Source organism: Pituophis catenifer, unplaced genomic scaffold (genome assembly GCF_029215685.1).
Source record: "Pituophis catenifer annectens isolate HBS135680 unplaced genomic scaffold, rPitCat1.0.hap2 SCAF_2, whole genome shotgun sequence".
NCBI classification, from domain to species: domain Eukaryota; kingdom Metazoa; phylum Chordata; class Lepidosauria; order Squamata; family Colubridae; genus Pituophis; species Pituophis catenifer.
This window is the reverse complement of record NW_027256882.1, coordinates 225,733,585-225,751,349: the sequence shown is the minus strand read 5'-3', so window position 1 is coordinate 225,751,349 and position 17,765 is coordinate 225,733,585.

Sequence of the window (17,765 nt, the reverse complement as noted above, 5' to 3'; positions counted from 1 at the left end):
CTCGTTCTTCTTAAGATCGCTTGGTACATGGGTGGAACTTCAGTTGAGCTGATCTAAGCAACAAGGCAAAATTAAACTCCATTCCCATAAAGGACTCCGATATGGTACTTAAAAGTCAGGTAGTAGATATATCTAACTTAAAGAAATGGCCTCCATATCACTAATCCAGTGAATCAGTCAACAAACCGTATTTATACAGTGGTACCCCGTATGATGGTACTCAATTGCTTTGAAACACATCTAATTTGGTACTCAGCGCATTTTGACACAAAAATTATGTCCTGGTACTCATCATTTGTTTGGTGCTCAATGCACAAGCTAGAATTTATCATTTGTCTGCTGCCTTGTGACTCATTACATTATTCCATATGGGAAAAATTTGATACTCATTTTTGCATCTACCAGAACCAATTAACAATGGATAGGAAGGTACCATGGTAATGAGAAAAGGCGCTTGAAATCTTAACTTTAATAATCTCATTAAGGGTGCCCATAAAGGGCTGCCCACTGTTGCATTTGACTTCAAATATAATGATGTTTTGCTATTTGGAGGATGCAGAGATTTTTAGTGTACATGTTATCTGTCTGCTATTCTTTTTGACAGCTTAACACAAAAAATTCACTTACAGGATTTTGTCGTGAAAAATCTCAACAGGAAACTTAAAATGCTTCCAGAAGGCAGGCAAACAAACAAACATACTGAACACTGAGTACTTGAACTCAGTTAATATTTTTGCACAAAGTTACAAAGAGCATAACTGAGCAAACAACTCCTGTAATAAAATACTGCAGTATAAACACATTTATCTTGCTCCAAACGGGTTAAAAGATAAGGTACTTGATAGTACAAAAGAGATAGAAATCTCGTTATTTTTCCCTGGAGTTGTGTAAATATTTTCAGTCAAATTAATGTGGGGTTAATCCTGGGACATTGTGCATGCATATAAGCAGATGCTTATATAAATTGGTTTAAGTATGAGAGGAGAGAGAAAAGGCGTTGACAAACACTCAAAGCAATAATTTTCTCAGACCTGATGCTTTCTAGATCTTCAGCCATTCTGACTAACAATCCCCTAGCACTGATGTTACCTAATCAGGTAATGAAATGTCTGCAAGAATACAACCAGGCTCAGAGAGCACTAAGGATCTTAACAGTCCCATGCTGACCTTTGATGGAAACGGTATCTGATGGGCATCAGATTGGGGGAATCGCTCAATGAGTGCTGCAGAAAGACATTTAGCAGCAGACCCATCCAAGTAGCCAATAGGAAGATAATTGAAAAGTTTGCTTTGCTTTGCTGGATTCAATTGCTGGTACCCACATAATCTAAGTTCCTTGATGGCAAACCTATGGAACGCATGACAGAGGTGGCACACAGAGCCCTGTCTGCTGACACATGCACCGTCGCCCCAGGCCAGATCTTCATGGTGTTTCTTTCATGAGCTGTTTCCCTGCAAATGATGAAACAAGCTCACAAAAGAAAAAGATCTTACCTCTTGCGGCGCTGCCAGTGTTGGGATGCCCTATCTCCCGCCGGCCAGCTGGTCTTCGGGGGTCTGCTGTGCATGTGTGCATGTCTGCACATGTGCACATTTGTGCATGTCTGCGCAAGTATGCCCATGCACATTTCACTTTGGCCATGCATGCGCACAGTTTGGACACTCGGTGTCTAAAAGGTTCACCATCACTGATCTAAGCCAAGGTCTGCTTATCCTTTTTCCTTCATCTTTGATGGTATGTTGTAGAGCAGCAATCCCAAATCTAACCCTAACCCAGGAGAAAAAATTTGATTTCCTTTCACATTTAATTAAAATCTCATTGTTCTCCAGTCATACATTTAATGTTTTCGACAACATTAAAATTTTTAATTTGGCAAAAATTATAAAGGATTTCTACCTTTAGTCAGGCTATCCTTCCCCAGCATGTAACCCAGGGGTGTCTAACCTTGGCAATTTTAAGACTTGTGGACTTCAATTCCAAAAATGTATGGCTTGGAATTCAGATTGGAAGTCTCTGCCCTGGGCTCCCAGTTTCTTACCAACTTTTGTTTAATTGAGCATTTTTCTTTTATAAAACTGATACTGATACTGGAAAATATCGTGGAATTCTTTGATTATACTGAATCTTTTTCAATTATATTGAATCTTTCATTTATATTGAATATTTTCCTTAAATAATTGGGTGACTTTTCAGCCAAATAATATATATGTAATCTTCCATTAATTGTTAGGTAACATGCATCCTTTGTTCACAAAAGTATTGAGTAGTTATTCTCAAAATAGTATGCATAAATAGAAAATGCCATTCTATTGTGAAGCCTGCCTTGGTGAATTGCACTGTTTCAATTCCAATGAAAACTTGGGATTTGTTTTAGGTCTGTAATTGAAAGGCGAGAGTGTGTATTCAGTCAACTGGGTTTACTCTGCAAAATACCAGAAAAGTATTTAGAGAGGCAAGACGTTCCAGGATTGCAAATCAGATACTCTCTGCCTGTATTTCTCCACTGGCTTGAATTCTCTTCCTCAATGTGGTGTGCCATTAACACAAGTACATACGGGAAATCAGCCATGTAACCCAGAGGTGTCCAACCTTGGCAACTTTAAGACTTATGGACTTGTGGAGCATGCTGGCTGGGGATTTCTGGAACTTGAAGTCCACAAGTCATAAAGTTGCCAAGATTGGACACTCCTCATGTAACCTCAAAAACAGCCAGCCTGGAGATAGATTTATGGCTCAGGAAGCTAATTCTAAGAACACAAGACAGGTTAATGGCTGCAGATGAATCTTCCCTGTTTTTTTTTTCACTTGTGTTTTTCCTCCTTGGCTGAGTTCAGATATTAAGTGGCTATAGCTGAATGAAAAAAAGGCGCATTGAGAACATAAGCAGTCATTCTCAAGGATTCTTTGATGCCTTTTGCATCGATTTCCTTTTGGCTTTTAAAAATCAGGCACCCCTGCTAATTCCTTTGTGAATGAAGCATTCATTCAGCTAAACCTACAGAAAAAGCTATTGTCTAAGTATAAGAAGTATATTTTGAGTCAACAAAGCCTTGCATTAGTAAGGGTTTTTAAAACTTGCTGTTTAGACACAAAAAAAGGAATAATCTTTTACAGATGTATATTTTCATGATGGTTGGTAAGCACAAGACTCTTAACCTTCAAAACTCTCTCTTGCCATGTACTCATAGCCTGACATTAGCTGACAATTTCTTAGTCTGTCAGGAAGTAAGAATACCATGGTGTTAGCTTTCAATCACTTCATACTGGTGTTTGATCTGCTGAAAGCATAAACAGTAATGGCAAGATATATAGAAGCAAAGGCTCCTTCAAATCCCATTTAACTCCTTTGACTACACAGACTTTGGTAACAGTAGTAGTATTTTGCTTCTTTCCCAATTTTTTTTCAACACCCAATCTAGCCTACAGTCTCCCATCCAAGTATTCACCAGGTCCAACTCTGCATCAGTTGGCCCAAATTAAAAAAAAATAATAATGGAAGTATTCTAAATTCAAGCAGCATACTGAAATTATTTGGCCTTATGAGATCGTATTATTTACCTTAAACAGGATTGTAGTCTTTTTATCAATAAATTCCATCTAATTTATATTCCTAGAAACAAGTGTATAAAAACTCTGTGCCAGATTTAGAAAATGTACACCTTTGACCCAACCCAAAAATCTGCAGGATGAAACATGTCTCCAAAGTCTGAGAGGTAACTAATGCGCTTTGTGCCTTTAAATGCAATAATAAGGATACAAGACCTTTTGAGACAGAAAACTGCATCAGACTTTTAAGCAACATGATGGGCTTTTTGCTATATAAAGCTTTTAATCCTGCATTTACTATTTTTATAAATAACTCAAGGTGATGACCATACCTAATGCTCCTTCCTCCTTCTATTTTCCCCACAACAGAACTCTGTGAGGTAGGTTGGGCTAATAGTGAGTGGCTGGCTGGCTTTCATACTTAAGGCGGGACTAGAACTCACCATCTCCTGTTGATTGGCCCAAAGTCGTCACTCAGCTGTCTTTCATGCCCAAGGTGGGACTAGAACTCACAATCCTCTGTTTCTGAGAACAGCGCAGAAGGAACTACCTGTTCCCAGCAATCAGATGTGACCCTGCAAATAAATGAGGCACCCTGCAAAGCAGTCAACAACTGTGATATGGTGTGTGTGTTGGTTCAGGGAGAATATATTTGCTAGCTTTACAAGTACGAGTTATGGAATGTGCTCCCTCTGGAGTTGTGCTCAAGTCTCATTCTCTCCTTTTCATGAACAGAGCCCACACCTTCCTCTTTAACTGGGTTTTTAATTTAAATCAACGATTGTGTGGACTGGGTTTAATCAGATCTTAACTGTCTAAGCTTTATCGCTTACTCTTAGCTGTGTCAAGTCTAAATTGAATAAATATGAACAGCGGGCAAGATACCTAGTAGAAGGTAGCATTCAGCTCCTTCTCCCTGGGTGAACAGATGCCTGCAGCAAATTCATTTCTCATCACAGAATGATCCAGATGGCATGTTCTAGGTGGATAGTTTCATTGGTCGTTCCAAAGGAAAATGAGCTTGAAGGGTACAGAACCAACACTGGAGATTCGACAGATGTTTGTTCAACTCTGTACCCTCCTAGGTTTCACACCATCCAGCCACAGGCAGGGGTACCTAGAATCAAGCAAAGGCCACTTGAGAGAGTAAAACACACCTGCCTGAATTTAAGATTATTTTGGATTTAGCATGAGATTAAAAAGCTGGGAGCCAGATCACTGACTTAACATTAATGTAAAGCCACAATGTTTCTGCGTGGTGTAGCAGGATAAATGGATTTTCATCCTTCTCGCCATCTGTTTATTATTGTCACTAGTATTATCAGTCAGCAGTGTGTCCCGAAATACCTAAAGTACCTCATTTGTTAGTTTGTGGCTAAAGCCATTTTGGCAAAGTAGTGATGCAAAGGAAGGTCAGGAAGACACTATTATATCAATGCATTTTTTTATTGTGAATTCCAATGAAACAATTATTAGGATTAAAAAACATGCATTGTTTTCACATTGATTTTATAGCTCAATTCCAATATAAAACTACAAGTGTGCTCTAAAAGGGAACATTTTAAAGTATACAAAGGTTGGCAGAAAAGCATTTTAATGAATGGAGTTGATTTCTGTATAACCTCCCCTTCCATAGGGGTCTCTTTATTTCTGTTCACTCACTTGCCATTTTTACAACACCACAGTTTATATGGGGCTAAATGCAGAAATAGCAACTCCATTTCTTGTGATTAACACTGACAGAAAAGCAGTTTTTCATTGCCACATCTCCCCCCACCCCCTACTTCTGTGGTTTATAAATTCAGATTTTGGTATGATCTGCTGCTGTAAGATCTCTTCTGTTTATTCTCAGGCTTCGAATCAAATAAAATGTTTAGGAATGCTCTTGGAAGTGTTCTGAGGGAATGCCTCATTGAACATTTGAATTTTCTTTTTTTTAATCTATGGGCATTTCAACTGCATTTTGAACCTAAGGCTGTCAGAACCAGGCTGCGAAAATCTAAACCACATTAGAAAAAGCAAAGAGTTATAGATTTCTGCAACCCCTATACAGGGGTGGGCTTTAAAAATTTTATCAAGAGGTTCTCTGCCTGGTTGCTGGGTGGGCATGGCCTTGGTGGGCGTGGCCTACTCAACCTCCTGCACCATAGTGGGGAGGCATTTTTGCCCTCCCCAGGCTCCAGAGTCTTTCCTCGAGCCTCCGGGAGGGCGAAAACGGGCTCCCCAGGCTCTGGAGACCCTCTGGAAGGAACTTCTGGTAGGCCCGTTTTTTGCCCTCCCCGAGCCTCTGTGCATGCCCTGCACATATCTGCATCCAAAACGGGCCGCGTGGGGACTCCTAGGAGGCGGGACCAGCCAGGAGTGGGATTTGGGGGTTCTCTGAACTGCACAGAATCTTAGCTAGAGGTTCTCCCGAACCCCTGCAAACCCCAGCAGCCCACCCCTGTCCATATAGCTCATAATTATATGGACCCACATGTGTGGGTTTATTGTTTTAAAGCTGTAATTCTAGATATACCTGCATGAGAAAAAGTATGCTTTTGTATTCGAATCCCCAATTTGCTTCGCATCATTCACGGAGAATGTTAAATAATTTTTGATTCTGTTTCAAACCTGATTTATGTTTATGTTCCCTACTGAAAAATTAATTTCAGCATCGGAATCTGTTGGTGTTTTTAAAGGCCGACTGAAGGAATATTTTTATTTAATTAGTTAAAAGCTTCGTTTTGTCATATTCACTCCTTTTTTATCAGTAGAGCTCCTTTACTGATTTTTCATTACCCTTACTCAGTCTGTTCTTCCTGAGAAAGAAAACCAATAATGAAAATATTGAATGGCTTAGTTACTGCTTTTCTTTATATTCTCTTTAAAACAAAAAGCTACTATTTTGTTACAATACAAAAAGACGGGGAAGATAAAAAGTAATTAAATTCTTTATGGCAATGAAAACTGCTTAAGGATGATGTAATGATAATATCCCAGTTGGGCTTAACAGGAAACAATAAAGAGAGAAAATCTTTAAGCAGGAAGCTACTAATTAGAAATGTACGGGACTTTTGATAAATGACATTTGTAAATAACCATTATAAAGAAATCTGGGCTTGGAAATGCTCTACAGGATAATACAGTGTTGTTTGAAGTCACTGTTTTAATAATCAACAGACATGCTCTTGACAGTATAATTAGAGTGCAATTTATCATTCATTCAGTTTGGAACTTAACACAATATTAGGCATGACTGCTATAAAGCTATAGATTACATCATAATTGCAGTAGTATATTTAGGGCTAATTTAAGACCTGAGCTCAGCAGGAATATGTTACACAAATCAAGATAATACACTGATCACTATTATTATTTCAATTAAATTAAGTCACATTTTTGGAATAAAACATTTCAATGTATTTCCTTGTTGGCATATCACTTAGAGATTTTGATAGAAGAGAATATTTACATCTCACAGTTGAACTGTCTGAGCTTGATTTTTTCCTTTTTTTTTTTTTTTTAATTTGATTTATATGCCGCCCTTCTCCGGAGACTCAGGGCGGCTTACAATGCGCTAAGCAATAGCCTTCATACTTTTGTATATTTATACAAAGTCAGCTTATTGCCCCCACAAACTGGGTCCTCATTTCACCTACCTTAGAAAGGATGGAAGGCTGAGTCAACCCTGAGCCTTGGAGAGATTCGAACCAGCAGTAATTGCAGGCAGCTGTGTTAATAACAGGGTGCTTAGACTACTGTACCATCAAGGCTCTTGCAGACATTTCATTAACAAACTCAGTAACTTGTTAGTAAATGTTAGAAGGTAGTGGGATTTGCTCTTATTTTTATATACTAGTTGCCAGTATTGGTGGAGTGTATCTTGGTGGTTCCTTGATTAGGCAGTTGTTTACTGTTTGTTGGTCTGCATTGGTAGTTTCTTCACTGGGATATTTGTTTACTTGATTTCTTGTTAATCTTGGTGTTGATCTCTGTTCATGAGGGTGTTGATTGCTGGTGAGGATGGGTTTTGGTCTTTTTGTTTCCTCTTGGGCTTTTTGATTATCTCTTTTGAGTGGTATGTAGATGTTGTTTATCTCTATGCGCCTATTCATAGCTAATTTGTCTGAGTGCCGGGCTTCCAGGAATTCTTTGACATTCTTGGTCTTGGCTTGATTCTAGGACGTTCACAGTTTCCCAGTTGAAACTATAGTTGAGATTGCCATGTGCATTTGTGAAATTTTTCACAAATTTAGACAAATTCAGCCCTCCACAGATTTGGTTTGCCTACTTTGGTAACGAAATGTCTATAAGAAAACCACTAAGCTCAGAGAGCACCAACGACCCCACTTGGAGGCTTAGCAAGGGTGGGATAGTTAGTTAACTGGCACAGCTGAAGTATTAAAGGTTCCTTGTCTAAACCCTAATTCAAGAAATTTCATCCAGCAGTTGAATAGTGTGGGTGAGGGAACAGCATTTCCAGTAAGAAGAACTAGTCTAGATGGACTAAAGGTGTAACCCTTAAGGTGCAACAATCATTTAGATTTGTTTTATATTTGTGGCACATTTGCATTCCCAGATTTATCTAGGCCATGATGAGTGTGCACCCCTGTGATACGATATGAATCTGTTCAATATTTTATCAGGTCTCTCAAGTGCTGCTTATTTTTCCATCAGTCTCCCCTGGACAAAGAAGCAAGACATTTTCAAGTATTTCAAGCAAGTAGATGTACTCTACCATTAACTTAGAGTGACTCATCCATTTCTCTAAGAAATCTTTTCTGGAGAGCTGGAAGATTAAAGGAGTGAACATCTTGGTTGGGATTGCAGGGTAAATAAAATTTGGCACAAGTTGCCTCACTGCCTTTTTACTAAATCCTATTGCATCTGTAGAAGGACCAAACTACATCATTGCCTTTTGCTGACCTCCTGGACCCTAAAATGCTCTCTCACTTGACAGCTGTTAATTATATATACATATTGATGCATAATTATTTGATAGATGATAGATAGATAGATAGATAGATAGATAGATAGATAGATAGATAGATAGATTGACTGACAGACAGACAGACAGACAGACAGACAGATGATAGACAGACAGGCAGATAGATAGACAGACAATGATATATGGTAAACAGATGATAGATGGTACAGTAGATAGATGGGAGATAAAGAGATGATAGATAGATAATAGATAGATAGACAAATAGACACAGGCAGGCAGGCAGATGATAGATGAGAGGGAGGGAGGGAGAGAGGGAGGGAGGGAGGGAGAGATACTAGCAGCATACGTGCAGATATGCTTAAATTCCATCTCCGTGACCACAAGGCAGCTTGGTCATTGGTCATTGGAACCAGCAATATCTAGAATAGGACAGGTTGCTCACCTTATTATTTTAGATCTTGGTGTCAATATCCTTGACAGAGGACACTCCCTTGTGTTTCTGGAGATGAGACACTATCTTAATCTTTTGCAAGCCTACATGGTTAACTTCATAACTATTAGCATGTCATTCATGTATTTGTGCTCTCATAGATATACATAGTGTGCTTTTTGGAATAATGGTGTCCCAGATGGCCTAAAACCTTGAGAGTATAAATTTCTACAAGAGAGATATTATGCAAATAAGATCCTCATGGTCCGAAGAATGACAGTACATCCCCTTGGATTATAAAGTTTTATAATTTTATTATAAAATAAATTTTACCGCACAAGCTTTCTGTCTTTAATGATAAAGAATCCTTCTGACCATCTTGCCTCATGCAACCTTGGATGATGAGGAGCAATTATCCGGCATGCCTGCAGGCTGGGACTCTTTGCATAACAAACAAAAATGATTTATTAATATTGTGCCTCCAGCCAGGAAACAATCCATCCCCAATAAAAAAAATCAATAACCAAAGAACAGTTAAAACCACCTAAAAGCAATGAAATGGGCATGTGTCATGACATGCTGTACAGGTAGTCCTCGACTTACGACCCCAATTGAGCCCAAACTTTTGTTGTTAAGTGAGATATTTCTTAAATGGGTTTTGCCCCACTTTATGACCTTTCTTGCCCCAGCTGTTAAGTGAATCGATGCAGTTGATAAGTTAGTAACCCGGTTGTTAAGTGAATCTGGCTTCCCCATTGACTTTGCTTGTCAGAAGGTTGCAAAAAGGAATCGCATTTGACTGGGGCAAAGCAACGGTCATAAATATGAGTCAGTTGCCAAGCATCTGAATTTTGATCACATGATCATGGGGATGCGGCAAAGGTTGTAACTGTGAAAAACATTCATAAGTTACTTTTTTCAGTGCCGTTGTATGGCACTGAACAAACTGTTGTAAGTCAAGGACTACTTGTTTTTACAGGACCAATATAAATTCTAGAAACACACTTCAAAAATTGCATCTCTTTCGGTATACTGTAGATTTAATAATATATTTTAGGATTTTATCCTGTATTGATATTACATAGGTCTTTTCCCCTCTCTTTTTCCTTCTTTCTTTTTTCTCCCCTTTCTACTTTTTTCCATTATTGTGAGGTATGGTTACTTCACTGTCCAGTCACTGGTGTATTTTTATTTATTTAGTATACATCGATAATAAAAAATATTTTTAAAAAGCAACTGAGCACCAAGAGGAATATAACAACTCAATCTGTCTGTGGCATTGGCACTCCAGCCAGTAATTAAGTTAAATCTTTTTTCTTTCATAATCAGAGTCTGATTACCTCCCACTAGTGTATTTTAAAGCCATAAAGATATTGATAAGGTGCAATCTGGGCAGTGTTTTTATCTTTCCCATCAATATCAATACATTTTTACACCATTTCAGGAAATGGAGCGATAACCTAATGAACCCTGGGCTATCACTCCATTTCCTGAAATGGTGTAAAAATGTGTTGATACACACACACACACACACAGACACACAAAGTAATTTATGACCGTTTTTCACACTTGCGACCGTTGCAGAATCTCCATGGTCAGGTGATCAAAATTCAGAAGGTGGCTAACTGACTCATTTATGATGGTCGCAGTGTCCCGAGGACAAGTAACATCAATAAGGAAGCCAGATTCACTTTACAATTCAAGAGTTTTCGGTTTAGCGATGTTCATGAATATATACAAATTATATACATGGTGTTCCCTGATTTACTTAATTGTTATTAATAGTTGCACCCTCCCTTATTCTACGTTTTACTTTTATCTTCCATCCACTTATACCACATTTCCCACACAGTGTAATATTCCTCATCTCTGCGCATTCTAATATTTTTCTAATTACATGCTCTTCCGGTGGCAGTCCTTTCTCTTTCCAATACTGTGCATACATTAGTCTGGCAGCTGTAATAATATGCATAATTAGGTACTTTTTTTCTCCATATGTCCTCTTTAGTATTCCCAGGAGAAAGGTTTCAGGTGCCAAATCGATATTTTCCTCTGTTATTTCTTGTATCCATCTTCAAATCGTTTTCCAAAATTTCATCGCTTCGGGGCATGTCCACCACATATGATAGAAGGTACCATGATGGTGGCCACATTTCCAACAATTTGGGCTCGTGTTTGGGTAAATTTTCGCTATCCTAGTAGGGGCTAAATGCCCCTACATTTAACAAGTCCAATGTTTCACTTAAGAACTGTGGCAAGAAAGGTCATAAAGTGGAGAAAAAGTCACTTAACAACTGTCTTGCTTAGCAACAAATTTTGGGTTTAATTGTCATAAGTTGAGGTCTACCTGTGTATGTGTATGTGTATGTGTATGTGTATATGTATATGTATATGTATATGTATATGTATATGTATATGTATATGTATATGTATATGTATATGTATATGTATACATACGCATACACATTTTGCAGAGTGATTGCTTCAGCAGTTTGGGTTAATGAAACTCAAAGTGTTCCTAGGTTTAACTGTGGCCGGGAGGGAGTAAAAAAAAAAACAAAACAGGAATTTTTCCACCAGTCTCTTTTTGCTAACCACAACTTGTACATATTCAATGTTTCTTTGGGGAGGGGAGCAAGTTAGAAGATTTCTGGGGCAAACTTTCACTGCTGACAGAGCAGCATAGAACATCCACATGAGTGATATAATGAAAGCATGCATTAGGGAATAATAAATGAATAGATGTGAGCAGAAAATAATGAAAAGGTTAAGAATGGCTATTACTGGACTAGAACGTAACTCTTAGAATATTGCAATAGTGGTGGTTGGAAAATTACTGTATAGGAATTGTATTTATATCCAGTGGAGGATAAGAAGCATCCTTAAAGTTGCTTGTTTGATATTTTGGAATGTATCTCTCTGTTCTCCATCATTTTCTCAAGCCCACTGAGCTCACTGTAGTTCTATATCCGGGTTCAAGGAGAAGAGCCTTTTCCGCTGTGGCCCCATCCTTGGCCCCAACTTTGTGCAACACTCCACCACCAGAGGTAAGAAATGCTCCCACCCTTTGGCCCTTCAGAAAGGGTATTAAAATTTGGCTTTGCCAGTTGGCCTGGAGTCTCACAGGGAATACTCATCATTCAAGGTGGTTTACAGGGTAAGAAGACCTCGTGTCATCTGTCTCTTAATATTGGTGTTTTGTATAGTTTTACATTTTTAATTTGCATTTTAATAATTCATATTTTAATTATTAAGGCCCAGAGTTGCCTTATAAAGGAGACGGGCAGCATAAAAACTTAATAAACAAATAATAAAGGTTCACAAACTCAGTATGTTTTTCTATACCATTTGCATCTATAGGGTTTGCTCCATAAGCCACCTAATAATAGCAATGTAAATGTATATTTCCATCTAATTACTAGCCATCAAATGGAACAATTTGTTCAGCAAATACAGCAACCTTCCCATTGAAGCCTCCTTCCTTTAATCCCACCTACTTGTATTCTTTTGGGAGTTGATTGCAGAGAGAAATTTATGGAAATTTATGGAAAATTTTTGGACTATGTCAGGTGAAGGGGATCCGCTCAAGGGGAAAGGTTATATCCAGCTCGACTCCAATCCAGATGTTCTTGAGGGCAATATAAACATCCCTTTTCCCAGACTAAACTCAATCCATCAACCGTTAACTCTTCTCACAAAATTCTCAGCATCAATCATTTTCACAACTGGTGTTCTTCCCTTCAAGAGTCCTACAGATACCAAAGAAAATCCTGCAGCCAAAACTACTCAGGTATTTTTCTGTGGATTCCCACAATGGCACCTTTTCTTGTAGCCATTTCATTCTGGGGCGTCCTTTGCCCACTTGGTGTGTTTGCTCGCAGCAAAAGCCGCACAAGGTCAGTTGAGATTGCTCAAACTTGACTTAGCATTGTGAACTTTGGCCCACGATAACTCTTTGGAGTACCAAAACAGAGATTTCTTCTCTCTCTCTCTCTCTCTCTCTCTCTCTCTCTCTCTCTCTCTCTCTCTCTCTCTCTCTCCCTCCCTCCCTCCCTCCTTCCCTCCCTCTCTGTCTCCCTCCCTCCCTCTCTCTCTCTCTCTCTCTCTCTCTCCATCTCTCTCTCCCCCCCCTCCCTTCCTCTCTCTTGTGATCTGCCTTCCCAGGGAGTAAGCTTCATGCGTTGAACAAGGTGTACAGAAGAGATAAACAAAATAACAAAATAAATAGGAAGGGATCTATAACATTTCGGACAAGGATAAAAGCACTGCTCAGTTGTTAGAAAAGGGGAAAAATTCAAACACACAAATAACATGAATGAAACCTGTTAAGTTGGGTGAATGAGGACGCAGCAAGCCAGAGTAGTGAGTGACAACAGCTCTTTATTGTATAGTGAGAATCCAGCAACTAACCCAGGGAGCCAGCTCCCTTTATATACCTTGCAGCTGTAGTGGTCAGCCAATCAGCTGAAGGTCAGTTAATTCGAACTTCCCGCCAAACAAGCCTATTTACATAACACTCCTCCCCTCCCAGAAGTCACTTGGGGTGTTATTTGCATACAAAGTCTCTCAGGTGACTAGGGTGTGTGCGAGTCCTAGTTGACCTGCGCAGTTCAGTCGGAGGGGCGGCGTCGAGCAGGTCAGAGGGACTTTCTGTTTCTCCCTGCTCCGCCAATGAGGCCTCCGGGACTTCCTTGTGGGCGGCGACTTCTCCGGCGGCTTGAACTACCTCGATGGGCCGGCGCTGGATACCAGAATCCTCAGCTAAGTCCTCCGCTCTACTCGGGCTTGTAGTTTGTGTTTCTGGTTGGTAGTCATGGTCAGGGATTGGTTCATCGAATCTGTCGTCGGTGTCTGCGGTTACTCGTTTTCTCAGTTGGTCAATGTGTCTGCGCCAAACTCTCCCGTCCCCCATGTCTACCCTGTATGATTTGGGCCCCGTGATTTCTGTGATGGTCCCTGCCTCCCAGAGTGGGCCCTGTCCGTAGTTTCTGGCATGTACCAGTGTTCCTATGGTAAACTCTCTAATCTTCCTCTCCCCCCCTTGAAAACTTCTGGGGGGTAATTGGGATTAAGCCTGTCTAGCATTCCTCGGAGTTTCCGCCCCATTAATAGCTCTGCCAGGCTTCGGCCTGTGGCTGTGCAGGATGTGGAGTGCTGTGCTGTTAGGAATTTGTCTACCCTTTCCTGCCAATCTCCGGGGCTTAATCGTGACAGGGCCTCCTTTGCTGACCTCACAAATCTCTCAGCCTGACCGTTACTAGCCGGATGGAACGGGGCCGAAAGGACATGTCTGATCCCTAGTCCCGCTAAGTAACCCTCGAATTGTGTCGCGGTGAATTGTGGCCCGTTATCTGACACTAGGATGTCCGGTAACCCATGGGTGGCGAATAACTGTCTTAGCTCCCTGATGGTTGCGTCGGTGGTAGTGGCCTTCATTAGCTTGATCTCCAACCATTTGGAGAATGCATCGGGGCGATGCATGGGGCGATCGGTACCCGCCTAGGCTTTAAACGGATAGGTGCAATATTGGGGTTGAGGTTAAATGAAATCAGGGTCCCCACGTACTTGCCAAGCCTTTCGTCGAACACGTCCTGGAACTCCTGCATCAGGTCGTCTTTCAGGGTGCTTCGAACGTTCCTTGCTCCGGTGAATCCCATGCCTAGGGCTCTAAACCAGTCCATGCCCAGGAGGCTTGGGAGGTTGTCACTGACGATGGTGAGGGGTAGTTTCTCGGTAAACTCCCCGTACTGTACTTGGAACTCGCCTCTTCCTTCGACGGGTATGCGGTTCCCTTGGTAGTCCTTCAGTCTGCGTTGCTGTGGCTGGAGCTGTCGCTTGTGTACGCTGGGGATGGCTTTCTTCAGGTTATCCCATGACATGATGGATATTGGCGATCCCGTGTCGATCTCCATCTGGCACTCCCGTCCCTCGATTTCGACCGTGGTGTAGGTCTTTTCTCCGGGCGAGGTGCAGGTCTGACCGATGCGTATGGTGTAGGCCCAGCGTCTTCGAATTTTGTGCTCTTCCGGCTGCCACCATCTTTGTTGGGCCTCCGGTGTGGTGCTGGCTCGGATTGGAAGGTTTGGCCACGTGGTTTGTAGCTCTGGTGTGTTTTGGATCTGCAGACCCGAGCAATGTGGCCCCTTTTCTCGCAGGAATGGCAAATGGCGTCCCTGAACTTACAGTTTTGTCATGAGTGGGACCCTCCGCAGCTGGCGCATCCATCTCTGGGCTCCCTCCGGGCTGTGCGGGACTGTTCGGTGCGGTAGACCTCCTCTTCAGACTCCCCCTCGCTCGCGGTGCTTACGGCCTCTCGGTGCACAGGCGCCGTCTTCTGCGTTGTTCTGGTTAGGTGGGAGCTCTTTAGTTTCTCTGCAGCCTTTACTGACGATTCCTGCGCTCTTGCCTCGTCCAGGGCGATGTGTAGGGTCAGGTTTGACCTCGCAAGCAGTCTTCTCTGGAGCCGGCTGTCTCTCACTCCGCAAATTAGTTGCTCTAGGAGCATTTCATCCAGGTCTCGGTACTCACACTGGGTTGCGGCCTTACGCAGGGCAGCGACATACTCGCTGATCGATTCGCCCTCCTGCTGGAGCCGTTGCCGGAAATCATACCGCTGGACGTACTTCGATGGCGTTGGTGCATAGTGGTCTTTTAGCAGGGTCTGTAGCGTCGACCAGGAAATGTTGTGGACCGAATTCGGCTCCGACAATGCTTCGGCTGTGTCGAAGACCCGTTGTCCGCAGTGGCTCAGGAACAGGGCTTTCTTTCGAACGTCCGGTAGCCCTTGCATGTCGTTTGCCACCATGAAACACTCGAACCGGGACATGTAGGATCCCCACTTCTCTTCCTTGGGGTCGAAAGGCGCTGGCGGGGTATAGGCAGACATCGTTTCGGGATTCTCCTGTGCTCCGCTCGCTCGCCTGGCTGGATTCGGATGCGGTCTCCGGTCCCCTCTCTGAACGTGGCTTCAGCTCTTTTTCTCGAGTGTGGCTTCAGCTCTCCTCTGCTTCTGGCCTTAAAATCCCACCTTCATCGCCAATGTTAAGTTGGGTGAATGAGGACGCAGCAAGCCAGAGTAGTGAGTGACAACAGCTCTTTATTGTATAGTGAGAATCCAGCAACTAACCCAGGGAGCCAGCTCCCTTTATATACCTTGCAGCTGTAGTGGTCAGCCAATCAGCTGAAGGTCAGTTAATTCGAACTTCCCGCCAAACAAGCCTATTTACATAACAAAACCGAGTTGAGGTAACTGGAAGGTTGTGCATAAAAATCTGGCTGTGTTCAGAATATCACTTGGAGATAACGAGGCTGATTGGCCAAAACAATCTGGGATCCAGAGTCTAGTCAAAATGTAGATAATCGGCTTTAGCTGATTTTACTTTTGTTCCTATAGCTCTCTCATTGTTTACAAGAACTTTGGGATACAGTGATAAGCAATTCAGTAAGCAGTATCGGATCCTCCTCCTTCTGCCTGTGACCAAATTGAACAGGAGGACTGCATCCGTATCTATCATCTCTTCAACACATGAAAATTGTGCAATATTTGGGTGGAAGAAGTACAATTAAACAAGATTAGATTAACTCATCAGAGGCTTGATATAATCATTCAGAGACACCGGCATTTGCTACTGTTGCTCGTTCACAACCCAGTGATTAATATAATTGACACAGAGCAGTTTATGATAATTTCCTGCCTCTCCCATTCCATCTAGTTAGGCCTACACGGGCTAACATCCTGCTAGATTTGGTAACCTGTTGATTTCTTACTTTTGGATGGAGTATTTCATATCAGGTGCTCCATTCATTTAGTGACTGTTTGAAGTTATGATAGCACTGAAAAAAGTGACAAAGGATCTGTCTGTGGAGATTCTCAGTCATCCAGCCATCTTTCATGCCTAAAGTGGGACTAAAACTCACAATCTTCCAGTTTCTATCCTGATGCCTTAATCACTAGATCAAACTGGGTTTTTTTTGGAAATTTTTTTTTCTTTTACTTTCTAATAAAACGTGGATCAAAATGTGGATTTTGCATAAACTAAAAAAATACTGCGGCACAAAATTGGCAAATATTCTGCAATGTATGTATATGCCATAGCCCCTACACTATTTGAGCTCTTCATACATTTGATTCTTCAAACCCTGACTGTACGTCAGCACTAGATGGCACAACCTGGTTTGTTTTATCTGATCACTGCTAAGTCTTCAGGAAATTATTACCGGTATATTGTATCATATGGATTTCTTAAACTTCAATTTTTAAATCTGAGGTGGCCTGAGAGTTTACTGAAGACCAATTTAATGAAAGGATTGGGAGCTAATTCCTCAAACCAACACATGAAAGAAATGTCACTGAATTCTGAGATTTGCTGTAATGCAAACCTATCATTTGTATTTAGTTTCTCATTTTTTCTTTATTCTATATTAGAAGGGAATAGAACCCAGTTTAGACCCAGTTTGGAAATAAAATAATAAACACTAGTAAAAGATTAACCTTAAAACTGTTCAGTAGGGAAAACAATCCTATTTATCCATTCGAATGTCCCAAATTTGAGCATTCAGATGAATACTAAAGTCCAGCTGGCTTTAGAACAGTATTTTCTGTCCACACTAATTTGACTGTAACAACAAGAATATCTTCTGTCATTTCAAGTGGGAGAAAATGTAAACTTAGGCATAAAAGTCTTCTTATAATATGATATGGCAAAGAATTAAAAGATTCAGGATCCTCCTTGAATTCTTGCCTGCTTGCTCTATTTGGGTACCTTCAGAATATCCCGATTCCAAAGAAGTCCTGTTGACATGCTATCAGAGAACAGGGATCCAGTGTTGGATTCCGGATTCGCCCCTTTGTGTTCAAA